Source organism: Anguilla rostrata, chromosome 5 (genome assembly GCF_018555375.3).
Source record: "Anguilla rostrata isolate EN2019 chromosome 5, ASM1855537v3, whole genome shotgun sequence".
Lineage (NCBI taxonomy): Eukaryota > Metazoa > Chordata > Actinopteri > Anguilliformes > Anguillidae > Anguilla > Anguilla rostrata.
Window position 1 is genome coordinate 10,167,044 of NC_057937.1, and position 20,346 is coordinate 10,187,389.

Genomic DNA, 20,346 nt, shown 5'->3' on the forward strand with positions numbered 1-20,346 from the left:
CGGTTAGCACTGCAAACAACAGCATGGATCTATTTACCTGTGTTTAGCTCTATATAATCTTTAGATTGGAAACATTTTGTATTTGATTGTCTGTATATAAAAAGAAGAAGGGTGCACATTCCCTTTGCTCCCCAGTTTACTCAGGAGGATACCACCGACATTTTGATGATGTGGCCCTTCGTCATAACATTGTTTGCATTCTGCGAAATAAGCACAGGAGCAAAGACAGCTACAATCTTCTGTTTGAAAGCTGCGCTGCATCGATTTGCACCTTGTTAACAGTTGTCCTTTACAAGTTTACGTTGTTCCAATGAACATGATATGCACTTTTGTACGTCGCTTTGTTGTTTATTTTTATATTATAAACTGGTTGATTCTGGACTGCACTGAGATGAAATGAAAATCGTTTCCCCAAATTATTTCAGCCAACTTGTGGTACTTTGATTAGAACTAAGATTTTGATAACATTTTCCAGTACAAGTGTTCTGAGCAGTGCTATAATTGCTTTAACATTTCTTCAAAGGCTAGTAGGTAAAAATGAATAATTCAGTGCCAAAATTACTGAGCCCATACAGCAATTACAACTTAGTTCCCTGTATAAAGACAAGACAGGACATGATCCTGGCTCACACCCAATTAAGAAAAAACGAAGAAAAAAAACAAACAAAAAAAACAAACTGATAATTACGGCCATAAAATAGCCATAAAGCTCTTTGCTCTATTTTAATGCAAATTAGTTTGTGCAAATGAATCTCAACTTTGTCAAAACACATACAAATTGTTGCTCAACAGAAAAAACTTGACAAGCACCTGGGTCGAAGTGCATTTGTGCAGCCACTTCTGGAAGACCTATACGACTGGGCATTGCAAATAAAGGGTATAGTAAGGATCAAAAAAGCAAAAAACAATTTTCACAATAACAGAATGAGACAAAGCAGAATAAATCATCAGTCATAACTACAGAAATTCCAGACCTTTGAAGTGACATTACTTCTTGCCATAACTTTCACAACCTTTATGTTTGCTTTCAGTTCAGCTGAACTAATGGGAAAGGAACACATCCTTTCTGAAATTAAATTTCCTGTCCTTTTTGTCATCCTTTCTTTCTTCCTTTCGTTCCTTGCATCAGCTGCACGGTGGTATCAGCAATACGTGGGTGCCTGACCTTGCACTGTCTACAGCTCGCTGACTGACACATGGCATCAATCAATATCTCCAAATTGTATAAGGGACCATGAAAGAGACAAAATGCTGCTTCCTCGCTAAGTAAAAAGTTTGCCCAAAGGCATGAGTGTGTACTTTTGTCCAAATAAAGAAAAACGAAACAACAGCAACTGCAACTAAAAAAGTATGTGCTGCGGGTTTTGTGTGTGTGTGTGTGTGTGTGTGTGTACTTAAGGGACGTAATTATGTATGAGACATCTACAGTTTTACATTCATATACAGATTCTTATTATCGAACAACAACATTGGCCTTAAGTAGCAGGGAGAAGAGATATTTGCAAGAAAATTGGTTTACTAAAAATTCCTTATGGTCAGCTATCTGAAACTGTAAAGGTTAATCAGATATGGGATAATCACAGATTATTTTGTGGTGAAAATGGGAATATAATAATTTCAGATTGTACTCTAGACACATGTGGTACTATGGTAATGTCTGAATACGGAGAAACCCACTGTATTGACCGTTTAGAGTCATAAGCACATTTCATCGGAAATCAATCTATGTACAGCACAGTACCATTTGTAAAAGCAGTCCCATCAGCATAGTGCCATCATGCTCCAACATATTTGCCTGACTTTCAAGCTTTGTAAACTTTTACATTTAAAAAAAGTAATTCATCTGTATAGCTATATATAGTTTAAAACACTATTAAAACATTTAGAACAAAAACAATGCAGAGTAACCACCCAGAAATGATTTGATTCGCTCTGCAATTTTCCCCTGCAGGTCACTAAAGCTTGGCTCACACTTGGAGATAATTCCCCTGATTTTGAGCCCAACTGCATTCAGGCAGACTGAAGCCAGTCGGGTCAACGGTCATGCTAATTATCCTCCGGTGTGAAAGGGCTCAAGTCCTGGTTTTGCTGACCCCTGTCGACTTCTCACCAGTCGGGGAGGCAAGATTTTTTTCAAACAAGTTTGATTTTGTCAGCCGGCTCAAAGACTGAATCGCCCAAAGGCTGAAATCCGAGACCGACCCCGGCAACAGCCAATGGGATTTAAGCTGGAGATAAAGAGAATGGGCAGGACCTCAGCCCTTGACTTCCTTCTCGAGCCGTCGTGTTTCCACAAGGTTTGGAACAAGGTTAAGAATGGAGCTAGTGAGCCCTCACGTGCGAACCCCTCTGCTCCCAGTCGCTCAGTGCGCACACCATCGCGCCGGGAATGCGAGACCGATCGCCAAGGCCGGTCATTAAGCCTGAAGCGCCTCCGTAGGCGACGGCCGGAAGAGTCGCCAAGCGTGAACCGAGCGAAAGTTTAGTAAATCACACTTTAGTGAGCAACTGGAGAGGCACTTCCAGTTCATGAAGCCACATGCAGTCTCCACTCTTAGTGATGGCAGTCATTCGTTCTTGTGTTTTATGTTTAGGATGTTTGATGTTCGCTGATATATATACGGAACCTCTGAGCAGAAGACCGTTTTATGCTTATATACATCCAGCACACCCTCCATTGACAGGTATCCAGTTCTGACTTTACCCAGGGGAGAGACGGGTACATACACAGTACATCTCAGTGGCATACAGCACAACACCGCACCGCTGTTCTTTGATATATTTAATACTTTTTTGCCTCTGACTTTTATTACCTTTATTATTTCTCTTTCCTCTGCCCAGCACTTTCTCCAGCTAGATGTCCTGTTGAGATTTCACGCAGGTGTTTTCAGTGGGAGACTCACTGGATTGGATAGAGGTCTGTTGCTAAGGGACGGTAGGAACTGTGGGGGAGAGCTAAGTCGGCCGGGGCCGTGCATAGGAAGGCAGCTGGGGATTGGCTGTTTCGTACAGTGGGCGGGGCTTCTCCAGCGATTAAAAGAGAGAAAGTGCAAAATCCGGAGTGTGGATTCCGGATTGTTTGACAGTTTTGTGATGTATGAAAAATAAGCTGCTTATCTGTGGAGGTCCCTTCTCACGAAGAACAAATGAACTGATCAATCAGACCACTGGAAAATATCATGTGCACAGTTCTATTCAAATATCAAACAATAGAGTGTGAAAGCCCTGAAATCATCCTGAAGCATCCTTTAAATACAGTAATTCAATCCACAAACAGGACCAAACTAATACGTTTATCATGCAATTTCAACTTTGTATTTTGCAAACAAAAAAACGCTGCGACTACTTACAGGCAGCACTTTTCTCCGACATATTTATTAATTCCTTGTCATTTTATGAGTTTTTAAAATGAATGAAATCTTACGACATAATTGATTTGTCATGCATTCCTCATTAATTAATATCTCGTCTGCCCAGAAGAAACATTGCTGTGGCCCACCAGGGTTCCAATAAGATCCACAAAAGCAGCAGAAAAATTTAAAACTGAAAGTCGGGCTTAAGCATATCTCACGAGTTCAAACATTTTTTGGGGATAATTTTCACTGACTGACATTTCATTCAACTCACAAGAGGCACTGTAAATATGAAATATGTTGTATGCCATTATATAATGAATTCTTAGAAACTAAGAAATATTTTTATTCTCATAGATATTATGGAAATCAGAAAGACCAGGTGGTGTTATTTATATTGCATTCAATATTTGTATGTGTTGAAACTCTTTATGCATAAATATAACACATTTTTATTAAATAAATATCTATAATATGACTTACCCATATTAAAAAAGTAAAATTACAACATGCTCTGTCTTTTGTTTTGACAACACTTCAGTGTGTTCCAATGCATATTTTTATATGTCATAATATAAAAAAGGAAAAATGTACATTTTGGCATGTGCTGAAGTGATCATGAATGTACTCAAAGAAATAAAGCACTAGTTTGAAATTGTGAAAGCCAGTGTAAAGGACAATGTGCACTGTTGTGAGCTATGAAAAAATGTGATGGGAATGGCAATTATAAAAAATATAGCGTGCTATTTATCAAGATTCTGTACCACAATGAGGCAAGTATTATAAACCACTTCATGTAGGCTAAGAACATGAGGTTCCTCCTATAGATGACACACAATGCAGCCAGTGATTATTTATAGAAAAATATAAAAAAAACATATCAACATGCGTTTTGTGTATACCACCACATTCCACGACTAACCTAAACCCTGGCTATACGATGTACCTGCCCCTTTGTCCCATTGCCAACCTGATATAAGATGACACTTGTTAATGTGTGAATATCAGACACTGGGTCAGAGGACACGGCAGAACAGTATGATGTTTATGAATCATACAGTACACTTGGTTTCAGCTTCAGATGGAGTGCATGTTGGGTGGGAGTACAACACATGGAAGTATGCTTTATGAATTCTCCAAGGCTGTATGAATATTGATGTTTTGACAACATAAAAAGGGGACAGCATAGGCTTTAGAATTAAAAAAAAAAGGTTCTGTCCCCAATATCGTGTTACATCTACCAATACAATCATTTATTTGATTGTGCAACAGAAAAACAAACTTGGTAGAAGCTAGTCTCATTTAACCTCAAATAGAAATCACCCAGTCAATCACTTTTTTCCACACCACATTCCAGTTCACATACATTGAGAACTCCTTAACGGATAATGGAACTATGGAACTTTGTGATTGTTAGACATTCTGTAATACCTTGAATGCACAGAAATGACAGAACAGAGCTTCTGTCATCATGGTATTAAAACACACGCACACATGCACACACACACACACGTACGCATGCACATTACAGAACAGAACTTCTGTCATCATGGTATTAAAACACACACACATACACACACGCACACACGCACGCATGCACTCATGCACACAAACGCACACACATACACAGTATAGGCAATTCAAAAGTCAACATTCCTACATGGTGTCTTAGAAGCATAACTTGAAAAAATAGAGAAAGAGAAAATAGAAATGGTCCTAGTCAACAGGTACTGGTGCTGGAGCCCTGGGACATTTGATTGGAACTGTGGGTAACTCACTCGTTCGCTTTGTGACTGTAATCTTTGCTGTGTCGCCATTGTGTTAATAGACCAGCTGTGATGCCTGGAAGTTTCAGGAGAGTACAACAACCGTTCTCTCTCTCTCTCGCTCTCGCTCTCTCTCTCTCTCTCTCTCCCTCTCGCCTCCAGGGTCTTTAAAATGCTAATAGGATAACAACTACAAAGGCAAAAAAAATATTGGGCTGTGGCTGCATTTTGTATCAAATGCTTAAAATAGTTTTGTTTTTTTTCAGTGTGAATCTACCTGATGGTTTTACAGCCTTTGTTCGATGCTGCCTGTGAAAGATGTCAGACGGGCCAGAATAACCGGCACGTGTGATCATCCCCACGGCTTCCCCGACAAACTGTTAAAACTTTCGAATAAAGAGGCCATTACATTTCATTTCCAGCATTTCCAACAGGCCAGTACACGGCCTAACTGCCACTGTGATTTTGCTAAGAATGCTGCAGTTTTGGGGGGAAGCCTGGCAGGCTTGGGGCTAAGCTGACACTACAACATGTACTTGACACCGATGTGTGTAATGACACCTGTTTTAAAATACACCATGCCAATATCCCAGAAAATCAAGAGGGGCAGCACTTGCAACAACAGACCAACAGAGTGAATGATGTCTGAGTATTAAGCACCGATATGGTGTTGTTGGACTTATGTGGCAGAGAACAGAGATATAAAACTTCCCTTACTCAATATTCAGCCATAATCACTGTAAGATACTGTTTATTTTAATTACCGTTAATGGTAAAGGTCACCATTTTTCATAATGTTCAAAAAAAACTTGTATTTCCGATTGTTCTAATAGAATTTCTGTAGGAAAGTAAAACAACTAGATGAGCCAAACATTAATCTCCGATGAATGATCCACTTGTCCAGACATCCATTACTTGAGGGAAATATTTTCACTGCATCTATTATTTCAGAAAACAATTTGAAGTTGCATGATAAAGGACAGTTTTCTTCAATTGATATGTTCTTATTCATGAACCAACCCCGGGTGCTCTATAAGAAACAGAAAGAGGAAGCCAATCAAAGAAAACAATGAACGCTACGGCCCAGTTACGTGTGGGAAAGGGCTCAAACAAAGCGGCGTTGAATAGCCTTAACGATTGCTGTGCTGTTGTACGGGGCATTTCTGTTTTTCTGAATTGCCCTTGCGGAATGCGCGGGTTTGTTCTGAGCAGGGAGAAGGGAACGGACCGCGTCTCCGCGCAGGAGCTTTTAAGCAAATAGCTCAGACGCGTTTACCAGATTGTCTTCGCGAGGGAAGAGAAGGAGCCCCCGTGGCGAGTGTCATACTCCCGCTTTTAAAACACCGCGCCAAGGCGCGCCAGGTTGGTCTTTAAAAAGAATGGCGGGGCAATTTGCCTATTCCACTTATTCCCACCGCGGGATCGCGCCCCTCGTCTGCAGCGAAGGCATTTGTGTTTCTGAATGAGAAAAATGCAGGATTTATGGCACACTGCAAAGATCAGCCCAGGTCTAAACACAAAGAAAATAATAAATAAATAAAGACAATTAAAATAAAAATGAAGGCATTGTGTCAGGTAAGATGACTTTTATTTCTTATGCGGGAAAAAAAAATGGCCACAGGTACTTCACTCACGCTCCCAAACATGATGGTGGGTTGAGCCAGGAAGTACTGTATTTCACAATGTTTTCAACTGCACCGGACATGCTCATTACAGCCTGACCTCCTTCCTCTGCATTACAATTACAGTGAGAACAAGCCCAAGCGGTGTACTATTCTGACTTACCAGCACACATCAAGTGGAGGAACAATGGCAACATAATGAAGCTCGGGCAAATTTTCCAGGCTCTGACTACCGTCTTTCAATGTCAGGCAGTTGCTATGCACCGGCTGCAATGGAAATTAATATTCAGGTTACGGATTCCCAGGCCCAGGAATCCAGGGGCTGGTGATTCTCTCTAGTAACCAGATGTTCAGCACCTGCACACCTTCCATCCTCTGTACGTCTGTACTAGCAGAGCTCATGGTCAGTAGCAGGACTTTCTGCTGCTGCATTATAGTATATGAATATTCAAGGTGTTCCCAGACAGATTCAACAGTAGAGGCATCAAATGTTAAAATACACATAAAAAAATGTACAGACTTTTACACAAATTACAAATTTCAATGTTAAAATACACAGCTGCCTATTGGATAGTGACTGGTGAATAGTCTAGAAGAATCTTCGTTTAAACCTGGCATTAATTCTGTGATGTTCACTCTATTTTGGAGTCGCCAGGTACAAGTCGTTTCTTTACAAACAAGATGAAAATGTTTTGAAATTGTGCGTTCCCCACAGACCCTCTGGCCACTTCCAAACAATTACCCCTAACGTGGTTTAGGTCAGTCTGAATCGCAGAAGGGGTGGGAGGGCCTTTTCATTTCAGAGCTGGGAAATTTGTGAGGGTGGTTGCTACAGTAACAAACAAGAAATACAGTCCATTTAAATTAGGAAAAAATATATTGCGGATGATATTTTTGAGAGGGTGTGGATCAGCTTTTGTATATACAGATCTGTATCAAGTTTTGATATTGTATTGAGAGAAAAAATATATTTTTAAATACAACACTAATCGTCATAAACTGCATTGAATGCATATGTCTATTAATGTTTTTATTGTAATGCAAAGATACCGGACAATCAGCAGTTAGTTGTGTCTCACTTATTTTTTTGTGCCTGAAGGCAAGCCTAAAATTTAGAGGAACATTCTCTATGCATTTACAAACAGTGATAAAACTGCAGACCAATTCCAAAGATGCTTTAAGCCAGGATTCAAAGTGGACTGTAGTGGGAGAGAACCACACAGTGGTGAAATGTATTATTATTATTATTTATTTTTTGGGGGGGGCATTATTATATATGCAAATATTCGATACTGAAAGTACTGAAAATACAAGTAAACTTCATGAAATACTGAACTTGAGCTTAGTTTGTTGTTAGCTGTAGAGTAACCAGACTTGTGTCCAGCTTCAGATATGACAAAGTATAATCCAGGCAAACTTGAGTGATGCAATCGAAATGGGCCTAGGCTAGTTTGGCGTGAAATGGAGGGGTGGGGGAGATGGGGGGAGCGCTCAGGAATGAGCGTAATCCTGACCTTCAGATGTGGAGGAACGTGGCCGAAAGTGGGAAGTTAATCTCTCGGGGCAGTGCGAGGGACAGCGTAGGTGGTAAGTAGACAAGCTTATATGACCCTCCCTGCTCTGAGGCCTCAGGCATCTCTCTCTCTCTCTCTCTCTCTCTCTCTATCGCTTTGGGGAGAAAGTTTTAGGAGCATTTCTCGAGCTTTGCAGAGCTGCCAACATAAGCTTTGTTCCACACACACACTCACTCTAACACACATACATACACACTTGCACACACACATGCACGCACACACACACACACACACAGCTTGTACCGCTTGGGGTAGCTTTGGACACCTGCATTCATTATTTTCAATTCCTTTTGTGAAGATGGAACCATAGTTTTCTTTTTTGGAACTAACTGCACATACACACACACACACACAGGCGTACACGCACACACAGAGGACACAATGTCCAATGGTAAGAGGAGACAGCCGGTTGATGAGCTTCTTTTATTTTTTTTTTTTTTTTTTCTCAGGAACACAGTAACCAAAGCAGAAAGCCATGAGCTAACAGGATTATCACTGGGAAGACACCACGTGTCACCTCTCAGGCTAAGCCACAGTAGATACAAACCTTGATTGTTGCCTTGGTTGACCGAGCAGCAACAATCACGACCCTTCAACATGGAGTGAAGGGATCTGGATCTCTGTTTCTCTACACCGGGCCACCAGAGCGCGATCAGGGCTCAAAGCCTGCCGCCATCTTTGTGCGGAGGTGCGGAGCCTGCATGTAATGCAATCCATTAACTAAAACTTGGGTTGGGAAGACTGATTTATCACAACGATAAGAATAGAACAGCATGTGTTTGGGACATACATTTAAAAAAAAAATAATAATAAATTGAAACAACTATTTTGTTTTAAATTATTCTACCAATGCTTGGACAAGGCATTTCAGCAATGCAATATCCAGCTATGACTAATTTCGATGTCTGTGCTTCTTTCTCTCTTGCTCTCTCTCTTTAATTATTTTTACTATTTGAATTTTTTCTATTTAAAAAAACATATTATTTAAATCTTATGTGGGATACACGGCAAACATGTGCTGTGAATTCTTACAGCCGAAATGTCAAAACTTAACGTGAAGCAAGCATTTTCTCATCTACAAGAAATACCACCATCTTCCCAGACTGAACAAATTGGTGATACTGGCTTTTTGGTACTTTAGATTGAGTCCACAGAGGGCTTTTAGGGTAGAATTTTTTTTCATAAAAAGAAAAAGATAAAATAAAAAAAAACTCCCCATGATTGATTTGAAACAAGAGAATTCTCTGCCCTCTCTCTGGGCATTAAAGAATACCATCTAATGATACAGAAAGAAATGCAGGCTTTTAACAAGGCTGCTCGCTGAGGGGGGAAGAGGAAGGAGAGCTGTGAAAGAGGGTCATTTCAGAGCAGATTTTATCCCTCCTTTTTTTCCCCGTGGCTGGGCAGGAGGCCGCTGTGAAAAGCTGAAGGCCCAGTAGGCCGAACCGGTCTCACGCAGCTCGGCTAATCAGAAGCCGCAATTATTACTTCTGCGCCGAACGCGGAGGGCCGCGGAAAAGAAACGGGCGTAATTGCTCGAGTGTCGCCCACGGTGCCTGCCCCCCCACCCCCCCTCCCCCCGTCCGCGAAAAAAATGCGCTCCATGAAAGGGGCGGCCGCGGATGAAGGAGAGGAGCTGCCAGGGCGCAGAAGGCTTTGAGCTTCTCTCTTTTTCCCCGTTTCTTTAACTTTTTTTTTTAGCAGGGAGGGAGGGGGCGAAGGGGGGGCGGTTGTGCTCGGAAGCGTCCCGCGGGACGGCGACCCGCGCGGCGGAAGTTTGAGCCGCCAGCGGGGACCGGCCGGGCGCCACAGCGGAGCGGGGCGCGCGCTGGACTGGGGAGGGAGGGAGGAAGCGGGGGGAGGGAGGGAGGGAGAGAGGGAGGGATGACATTCCTCATGATAAATTATGAGGAGGAGTGACAGAGCCGAGAGAGGAGGCCGGCACGCGCCGTTTTTCACCGAACGTTTTTCTGCTTCGTTTTTTTCCCCCTTCGTCTTTCTGCTCTAGCGGTGTGACGCTGTGTAGCGTCTTCAGCGGGGGCGAGGAGTGTGTGTGTGTGTGTCAGTGAGTGTGTGTGTGTGTGTGTATTTGTGTGCATGTGTGTGAGAGTGTATGCGTGTGTGTGCGTGTGTGTGTCAGTGAGTGTGTGTGTGTCAGTGAGTGTGTGTGTGTATGTGTGTGTGTGCTTGTGTGAGAGCATATGTGTGTGTGTGCGTGTGTGTCAGTGTGTCAGTGTGTGTGTGTCAGTGAGTGTGTGTGTGTGTGTGTGTCTCAGTGAGTGTGTGTGTGTGAGTGTGTGTGTGTGTGTGTGTTCGTGTGTGTGTGTCAGTGATTATGTGAGTGTGTATGTGTGTGTGTGCGTGTGAGAGTGTGTGTGGGTGCATGTGTGTGTTCGTGTGTGTGTTTGGAGGGGGGGGTGGTGGTGGTTAAAACCTTCAGTGACGAAAGGGGCTGTAATACTGGCTCACTTGTGGGGGGCTTTCTGAGGAGTGCGGGGGTTTTTGGACTGCAGAGTCCAGGGAGGATACGGGTGGAGGTGGCAGAGAGAGGGACATCAGGACCTACAGGAGCATGTGAAGTGGATACTCCATTACCCTCTATTAGCCTCTTCACCATAATTCATGTCCAGATGACATGACCCTTGGGTTGTGATGTCACCACAGGCCAGAGGTACGCAGAACACAGCCCCCCACTCCAGTGCTACTGGTACTGATCAGACCTGCACCCAAAAGTTCCTGAAACAAACCTGACTTTTTATTTTTTCATCCTCGGTGACACACTGTGTGCACATGTTCCAGCTGTGCCCGTAATCACCCAGATTGATCGAGCCAATTAACTGAATGCTGGTCCAAATTAATCATGCCAGGTAATTTTATTTTGCTATAAATTCTTCAAGTCAAAAAAAGGAGGGAAAATTTTATTTTTTGCCACTAAACACACTTAAATAATAGATGTTTATGTCCCTGCAGTGAGTATCGCGAACTGAGTGTATGTGGTGGGGTGGTTAATAAGGGAACATGACTTGTAACCAGAGGGTAACAGGTTCAAATCTCCAGACCGCCATTGTTATACCCATGAGCAAAGTACTTAACCCGAATATCTAGGATTCCTGCTGTATAAATGAGGTAGCCTGCTGACTTTGTCTAGATTCCAGCGTACTGCAAGCACAAAGACTATATTCTCTTCATAAGCGGGGAATATTGGTTCCTTTGTTTTCTCGCCTCCTTTCAGTTTCATGTTAATGAATTGCTGTAGTGCTCATAAAAACAGCCTCTGTCGTTCCGACGTGTCACAATCAAGCACAAATCATAAATAATCAAACTGACAAGCAAGAACCGTTTTTAATAAATATCCACTTTGTTTGTCTGGAACTGTTGCCTTCAAGCTGACTCCTGTAATATATGGATAATATAAGAATAATATAAAGGATATGGAGGGAAAAAAAAGATGACAGGTTTTGATACTTCTTTGTACAAAACTAAAATTACATTAACTAGCCAGACACTTTGAGATCCCCCGAGTCAACTACTGGACCTGGAATGAACTTAGGGGTGCAGAGCTATGACACTGAAGCTAATTAGTCCTTAGAAATCCATGAACTTAAAGAACAGGCTGAGCTGGAAAAAAACTTGATAATTATGCCCTTACTTTACTGCAGAGAAACTCATGATCAATAAAATATTTTAAAAAAATCCTTTTGGAATTATTAGATTTAGATGTACATTAGTCGATATAAAGCAACTTTGTTGCAAAGGGCAGAAAACTAGTTGCATTTTTGCTCAGCATCAGAGTAATATTGATAATACTGGCATTAAAAAGAAAATTACATTCACTTGACATTTAACAAAGCTGTGGGCTATTCTGAAACATTCTGTCATCAAAAACAAACAAACAAACAAACAAACAAACAAGGATGTTCTGGTGCCAGGTAGTAAATTGCATCTCCACAAATTAAAAAGCCGACCTCAGGTTTTTCCTCTGATAAGCAAATTAGAATTGTTAATAATCTTCTCTGATGAAATATGGAGACAGAATAGTAAATATCTGGTTAGGGAGAAGGACATAGTTGCCTAAAAAAAAAAAAAAAAAATGGGGGGATAAGGTAAATTGCATTGCCTTTTTTTTTTTTTTTTTTAAATGAAAGACCCTCCCAATCTGGAGAGGGGAAAATTTTTATTTATATTTGGCAGAACACTTGAGACTGGGGCTGCTTCATCACAAATGGTAAACATAATTGACCGGGGTCATGTCAGCGACGACAAATGGCTGGAGTACAATCTGAACAAAGAGACAAATAAAGCGCAGCGTAATTGCTTGTATTACTTTGCTATTACAGCCGTACAATTAATGATAAGTAGAATTGGCTGCAGTCGCGCAAATGAGATCACGGACAGACAGTGTAGAATGCACTCGGGAATATACAGACTCATCCAGTGTTTTTGTATCTATCTCATTAAAAGGAAGGGGTTGAACCATCGCATTACAATGAATTTGCGTGTCTGTCGCCTCATGGACTTTTCTGTGTATTTCAATGAAGAATACCCTTCCGCAATGTTCATTAATATGCCATAATCAAACTTCAGCTGATAAAAATGGTTATTTCGGTCACTGCTTTTGGAAAAGGCAACTGATTCAGTGATGGAAACACTGCCGCAAAAAGGCAAGGCTAAACTGAAGAGCAATAGATCTGCTATACAGAAAAGCAGAGGCACGCAGCCAAACCCAAATGCCTGCACTAATCTAGGTGCTTCATGACATTAAGAGAATAACACAAATAAATAATAACCCAAGCAAATAAGGCAACGAAGAATGTGCAAGGTTGGAAAACAAAATCACATATTTAACCTTAATGCTAATGAAAAAATGAACAGCTAGCCAGCTGGGAAAATGCTGTGAATCTCTTGACCGTGTACAGTATGCTTTCGCAGTTTAAACACTTGCATTGTTTTGTTGTTCTTGATGGCCAAGGGTGAAGAGGGATTAAGTGAAGAAATCAGGGTGCAACTTCAGAGCTGAAAAATATAGGGCAGATTGCATTTATTTGACTAATACAATCCATCATAATTCCACAGTGTATATGATATATGGCCACAAAATCCAATTAAACTAGGACCCATCCAAAACACCTTTTAAAAAGCTGCTGGTAATTACTGGTAACTTCACAGACAATACCTGAATTGCCATCATTATCTAAATGCTTATGCTAATTTTGACATTATATAGCACAGACCGTGTTCGCGCCGCCTAGTAACCAGATAACGGAGAAGTCGGGCAATATCAAGGATGGTAAATGTATCGAGAGTCGGGGATCAGAGCCCTGGAGATGATATCAGAAAGCAGGCGATGTAGCCCCCGCCCCCAGAGAGGCATCCCAGGGCATTTTAGCGCCGCGCTGCCTTAAGACAACCATTATCTGTGTCTAAATACCAGATGCCAAGGACCCATTACCACACGACAAGCCACCGGGGACCGTTCCCAGCAACCGGCGGAGGATCCGTCTCCAGACAAAGTGTAGCCAGCCGGCCTCCGGGGAGGGGCTTCGGCACGGACGCTAGACATCCAGGAGTTTGCAGCCCCCGTAATTTCTGCCCAGAGACAGACCCATTTATCCCGGAGCCTCCGACACCTGCTGAATGGGTTCTGAACGCCCACTTTTAGCGGACGAGGCGGGATTCCGCCCCGGCGCTCGTAAGTGAAAGAGGGGGCGCAGTGAAGAGGGGGGGGGCGGTCTTAATCCGACGCTCCCCCCGGTGTTATTGAGCTATCGGCGTAGTAAAAGGCTACTCTGACCTCCATCTCCTATGAGAGGTCCCCCCCCCCCCTTCTCAGCTGGGAAAGTCCACACTCCCCCCCCCCCCCCCCCCCCACCTCATCCCTGGTCAGAAACATCTCCGATGCAATGCTACAGCATGATGGCAAATGGAGCTCTTCAATAACAGAAACAGCATAGGGTTCACGCCGTGGAGCTCAAGTTCCTGCTGCTCCACCTTATATGACAATGTATGAATACTGTTATGCACAAGCATGTATTTACACAATGGAACATATCACATTATGTTATATTATGTTATATTTTCCCATTTATGTTTGTAATAGTGTCACACAATAAACAGTTAGTTGCTACGCGCTCTTACAAACAACGGCTCGCTAAGGGGGGAAAAATGCTATACAATGCAGTTTCTTCCTATTAAATTTCCATTCTGATAAAGTTCAACAATGCTGACATGGCAAAGAACTCCACAGCAGACATCGAGTGGAAGCAAGCATCTTTGAATGTCGAGTTGAAAATGACAAAATTCACAAAGAGTAAGAGAAATAAAACCGCTAAATTTTACCAGGGAAATATAAAGGCAATGTTGCTTTTCTCATTTCTTTTTTTTACATGATCTACTGTATATTTCACAGGCATGTCATCAGTTTTGCAGACGGAAATATCGACAAAATAATAACCTTGAAAACTTGTGTTCCTTATTCCACAGATGCGGTGTATTGAGGCCGATTATTCAATATCTTCAAATACACCTTTCATTATTTATTGATGTCAGTTCTTTTTTAAATGCAACGTCACAGCAGTGGGCTCTGCTGTTGGTTTCAAAGAGTCGCTAAAAAACAAGTCTGCGACTTATATATCCTGCTCACCTGAACAAATATGGAAGGGGTATTTAAAAAAAAAAAAAACTGTAGTCAGCATAATTACATTGAGCTACATACTATGGGCAGTGCTATGTGTGGGTGTTTCTCCACAGCAAAAGGCTTTCACCCAACTCTAAGTTCTAATTCAGGAAAGTGCTGCTGCGTAATTAGAAACATAGGTATCGAAAAGAAGGATCATTTCTATTTAGTCTATATTGTCGATGGGGCTTTGCTAATTTCTTAATTTACTGACTAGCTATTTTACTAGTTGGTGCTTTTTAAAATCTTTTTTTTTGAGGTATACATTTTTTATTTCATCCTGACATTGCTCATTGCTATCAATAATATATGCATTGTATGTGCACTCCACTGATTGAAATTCAGTGCTACTGTTGGTTTTTCTTTATCTCATAGCTATTTTATCACAAAGAATAAGGCAATGGAAAAGCTGATCCCGTCAGCCTGAACATTCGCCCGCTAACAGTGTGCGAATGAGTAAATATCACCGGTGTAGAAATTTAGCAGGACGCAGAGCTGTTACCGTCCGTGTTTATGAACAGCGCCCCGTGCCCTGCGTGCGCTAACAGTGGTGGCATTACTCAAACCAGAGGGGACTGTTCCCTTTTCGTGTTAAAGCCGCGGTGAATACACCACGGGTCGGCTACAGGGGGTTTGGCCCTAATCCGGCGCTTGTGATGGAAGGAATATTCTGCCACGGCTCACCGAGAGATGCCAGCTGCATGCAAAAGCGATGTGTGACCAAGAGGCGCTGTACAATGCCTAATACTGTAATTCAATATCCCGTGCGCTCAATAAAATGCTGCGCGTTCAATACCCTGTGGATCGCGCGGCGTTGCACCCGTCGTTGTTGTTGTTGTTGTTGTTGTTTTTTTTACTGCGTTGTTGGAAGAGGAGTGAAGGGGTTAAACCTAATTGATATCTCATACGACCCACAAGACCACCTCTCAGAGGACGCGCAAACAAATGGCATTGCTCAGTGTGAGAATCCGAGATGAAAGGAGGCCTCCCCACAGATTTGTGATGGCCAGGCAATCATATACATTTATGGGACCATGCGTGACCCCAGAATATAAGCCTGTTTGCATGGTCTGCTGACGGCGGCTTCGTTCCCGCGCAACCTTCTGAAAGTCACCTGCACCTTCACAGTACTGTCAGACCCTGGCCCCCCTCCCTCCCGAAAGGAAAAAAAAAAAAAACCAGAAACGCAAGACTATTCAGCCTAGTTATTATGCATTGTTATATTGTAGCGCATCCTTTAAGCTGGAGTGCAGAGATATGGGGCCGTAGCCGGGGGAACATTAAAAGCTTGGTTTGCTCGGACCCCCCGCTGACTGAGCGGAGATCAAAGCGGCAGAGGGGGGTTGCGACAAAACGAGGCCGCGTTCGGCACAGTTAGCCTGGGCCGTCGGCAGCTGGCCCGGGCTGCGTTCTCACCGAGCACCCCGCGCTCCAGCCAATCGCGGACGCACTCCCGATCCCTTCCCGCCCAATCATGCCATCCTCAGTCACTAAGGAGATACACGTTCTGTCCATCACAATGCGCTCGCATTCTCCTACCACAGATTCGGCTCCCACCTAATTATAGCCCATTCTTTCATTTGCGAAGATAATTAGGCTTTCATCTCACCAGGACGCTTTGGCTAGATCCTCCATTTTCTTCCACAGAGGCTACATCAAAAAAAAAAAATCTATTTAGGGTGCAAGTCAATAATTAAAGATATCTTGGATTACACAAGTCTTTATACCTGGAAAAAAATAATGTAATGATTTGACTATGTGCTCTTGAAGATGGCAAAACATGAAAAAGGGTTAAAGAGTTCACTCTTGGGAATTGTTTACAGGATGTAAACCACAATGCCTTCCATGTCTTTTGATTTAATAAATATATGTATCTGTATTATCTTTTTTGGATCATTCCCTTGCGTGAAAAAATGTCTGTCACTTCATTTAACATTCATCTAACGTGGAGTTATTACTGTTACTGTGCATCATTGTGCTGGCAAAGAAGAATTAGAAAATCAATTTGATAAATAGGAATATTAGTAGATTATTTTTTCCTGATAATTCCATTTTTTCGGCACTCAAAATATGAGCCTTTTTTGAGTATTATTTAAGTCATAGTTTGAAAGCTAAAAACCAGGAAACTGTTAAACTGACAGCCTGAGGTGCAAACAAAAGAAAAGGCAATAAGGAGCATATTGCACGGAATGACAAACCAAGAACAGGAGCGATGAAGAGTTAGGACTCACTACATCACACAGCAAGCAAACAGGAGACTGGACATGACCCAGATTTATGGTACAAACCAACTGCTGCAACAGTACAAGCACAAACAACTAGAACAACGACAAGAACCACAACAATAACAACCAACAAACCAGGCCTGGAACATGTGTTATAAAACAGCTGTCCTCGGTTGGTTTATGAAAATGGCTTTATTAACCTGGCATTGTTCATACTGGAAATGAAAACAGGAGATCACCAGCATCTTTAGGGCTGGTGAAATGCAGTGGATTAATCCAACATTGAAGCACCGGCATAATGAACCATATGAATTAAAATGAGTGATAGAACAGTAAAGCAGTGTGGTTGGGTAAAGGAACAGGAAACATATCTCTCATAACCAGATGTAAACATAACAATTTTACCATTTTACTTCACTGAATATGAGTACCATAACTGGAAAACAATGGATGAGTCGGCTGAAATGGCCTACCAAGAGACCAGACTGATTGATACTCCCAGTGACAGTACGCAACGGGGCGCACTTCGGGGGGGAAGTTATCCTCCTCACCCTCAAATTAACGTTACAACACCTGTAATACGGGAACGCCTGAGAGTCTACTGTCACTCTAATGTGCATAAATATCGCAGAGGTGGGCAAAGGCAACAGGAGCCCACTTCCCTTTCCACTGTAGACCCTAATTGTTTAATTGCGGGTCATTATGTGTATATGGGAAGTCAAATCCAGTCAAATCCGCCAGTTATTGTAGACCTAAATCAGCCACTAACTGAAAGTTAGCTATAAAAGCCACGGGAGTTCATCCTTCCATGTCCGTAATTGGCTGCCCACGGTGTACTGGAATCTGCAGCTGGCTAATGTTGTTCATCAAACGAGTGGCATCACCTACGCAGTCTCTACACTTTGAAGTACTTTGCTGAACGCTTGAGACAGAGCCGTTGAACTGACGGACAGGGTGCCCTACCATATTCCTCAAATAAAATGGACATACTGTTCAGGCAGGACATAAAGCCACAGTTGATTAAAGGTTTTGCTAAGAAGACATTCTTTCCACGACAGAAGCAGGTGACTTAAAGTTAGATTCACAAGTTGTAGAGATGCACAAAGGTGACAATAATGTGATCTACCACAAACTGACATACACAGCATGTTTATGTAATATTTATAGAAAACAGAAACTCCCGAAACATTCATTTTGGCAGCACAGGCACCTACGGACGGTAATTTAATAATGGTAATGCATTTTAATTTTGCATCACCTTTCAAAACCTTCCCAAAGTGCTGCACAACAGTTAGCAATAAAATGAAAATGATAAATTAAAAATAGGTCAAAACATGTAAGGGCATGGCCTCTCGCCATTCTCAGTATGACCATACCAGTTTGGTTATGTACGTTCTAACTTTCTCACAACAATACAGTCTGAAAATATTATAGCGGATAAATTTGGTTCTTTAATGCCATTTTGGGGTTTCATTGCATTTTCTATTCATGCTTTTTTGGCATCTTTAGAAGCCAGAGCTTGGCTGCTAGGTGGCTCATCCTAAAAAGTCCTGCTCTAGTTACACAGAGATCCAACAGTCTAGTGTAGAATCCAGTTTGTACCGGTGCCAACTTTAATACAGAGCTGGTTCTAGCGTTGCCCTGGGATGGGAGGGTGTCATTAGGCTGAGATGATGCACCAGTGATTCTTGCTGATAGATGGGGCACCCGTAGGTTCATCTGTTGAGCTGCACATGAAGTGTTTTTTCTCCAAGTAATGGTTCCTGCGAGTCTGACCTGTGAACTGGGGGGTGATGAGAGGGGGCACATGCTAGGCAGCGAATCAACAACGCGGCTATGGGTGCAACATGAGCATGAGAAGACATTCAAATTGTGGAGAAAAACTGAGAAAAAAACATACACTACGTGGTCAAAAGTATGTGGACACCTGACATCCAACATCTCATCCAAAATTATGCTATAACAATCTCCAGTCTTCTGGGAATGCTTTATACTAGATGCTGGAGCATTGCTTTAGGGATTTACTTCCATTCAGCCAGAATAACTTTAGAGAGGTCAGGCACTGATTGGGCGATAAGGCCTGGCTCGCAGCTGGCATTCAAACTGATCCCAAAGATGTTGGATGGGGTTGAGGTCATGGCTCTGTGCAGGCCAGTTAAGTTCTTATACACCGATCTCAAAAAAAACATTTCTAGATGGACCTCGCTGCGTGCCCGGGGGCATTGCCATGCTGAAACAGAAAAAGGCCATTCCAAACTGTTGGGGAAGCACATAATTGTCTAGAATGTGATTGTATGCTGCAGTATTAGGATTTGCCTTCACTGGAACTAAGGGGCATAGTCCAAACCATAAAAAAGAGCCCTATACCAAGAGGTGCCCAGATACTTTTGGTCTTATAGCGTAAAAAAGAAGCCAGCGAAATATTTCCCAAGATGCTCTGCTTTGTAACCTTGACCAATCAGAGCTTGAGAAGATCCCAATGGTAAGGTTCCTGTTTCACACTCACACCGCATCACCTGTGGCTGACAGTCAGCAACGGGTCGATTCAACGGTCAATTAAGGGAGTAATGTTTTAATCAATGCACCCTTAAAGATGTGAGGCAATCAGTACATTTATGACAAGCTGCAGCCTAATTGTAAATGTGTAAACACTGTATATGATAAAGGAAGGCTTCGGATCAATAGAATTGATTGCACTTTGCATTAAACAAACCACAGAGGGTAATTATATTCCAGCTGCACTGCCCACTGTCAGTAGACCCAATTTATGACACTGCTGGAAAAAAAGTAGACATTTGGTGCTTTTGCACCCTTGCATGTACTGTAAGCATTTCAATTAACACTTCCGTACACATATTTAGTTTAGCTGGCACGGATCATTTCAGTTGTAAGAAGCCTTATTCTGTTTTTTTTTTTTGTTTTTTTTTGTCATTACGAGAGCATTTGTTTGAAAGAAACTAATTTGAAGAGTGATTGGCATGGTAAAATAAATAAATACATTAATCAACATATACTTAATTTCAAATGCTCTGGTTTTTTTAAAGCAGGATGTGATATCCTAAACAAAACACCGAGTGGCGAACGTGTTCCTATTTTCTGCTAACTTCAAACTGGCACAGACGTGTCACCGGCA

At 42.1% G+C, this 20,346-nt stretch overlaps 1 protein-coding gene across 19 annotated transcripts in view; it reads right to left on the reverse strand.

Annotated features, from left to right (window-relative positions):
- Positions 1 to 20,346, reverse strand: part of tenm3 (teneurin transmembrane protein 3) — a 484,477-nt gene that overhangs the window by 344,851 nt on the left and 119,280 nt on the right. The window lies entirely within an intron of this gene.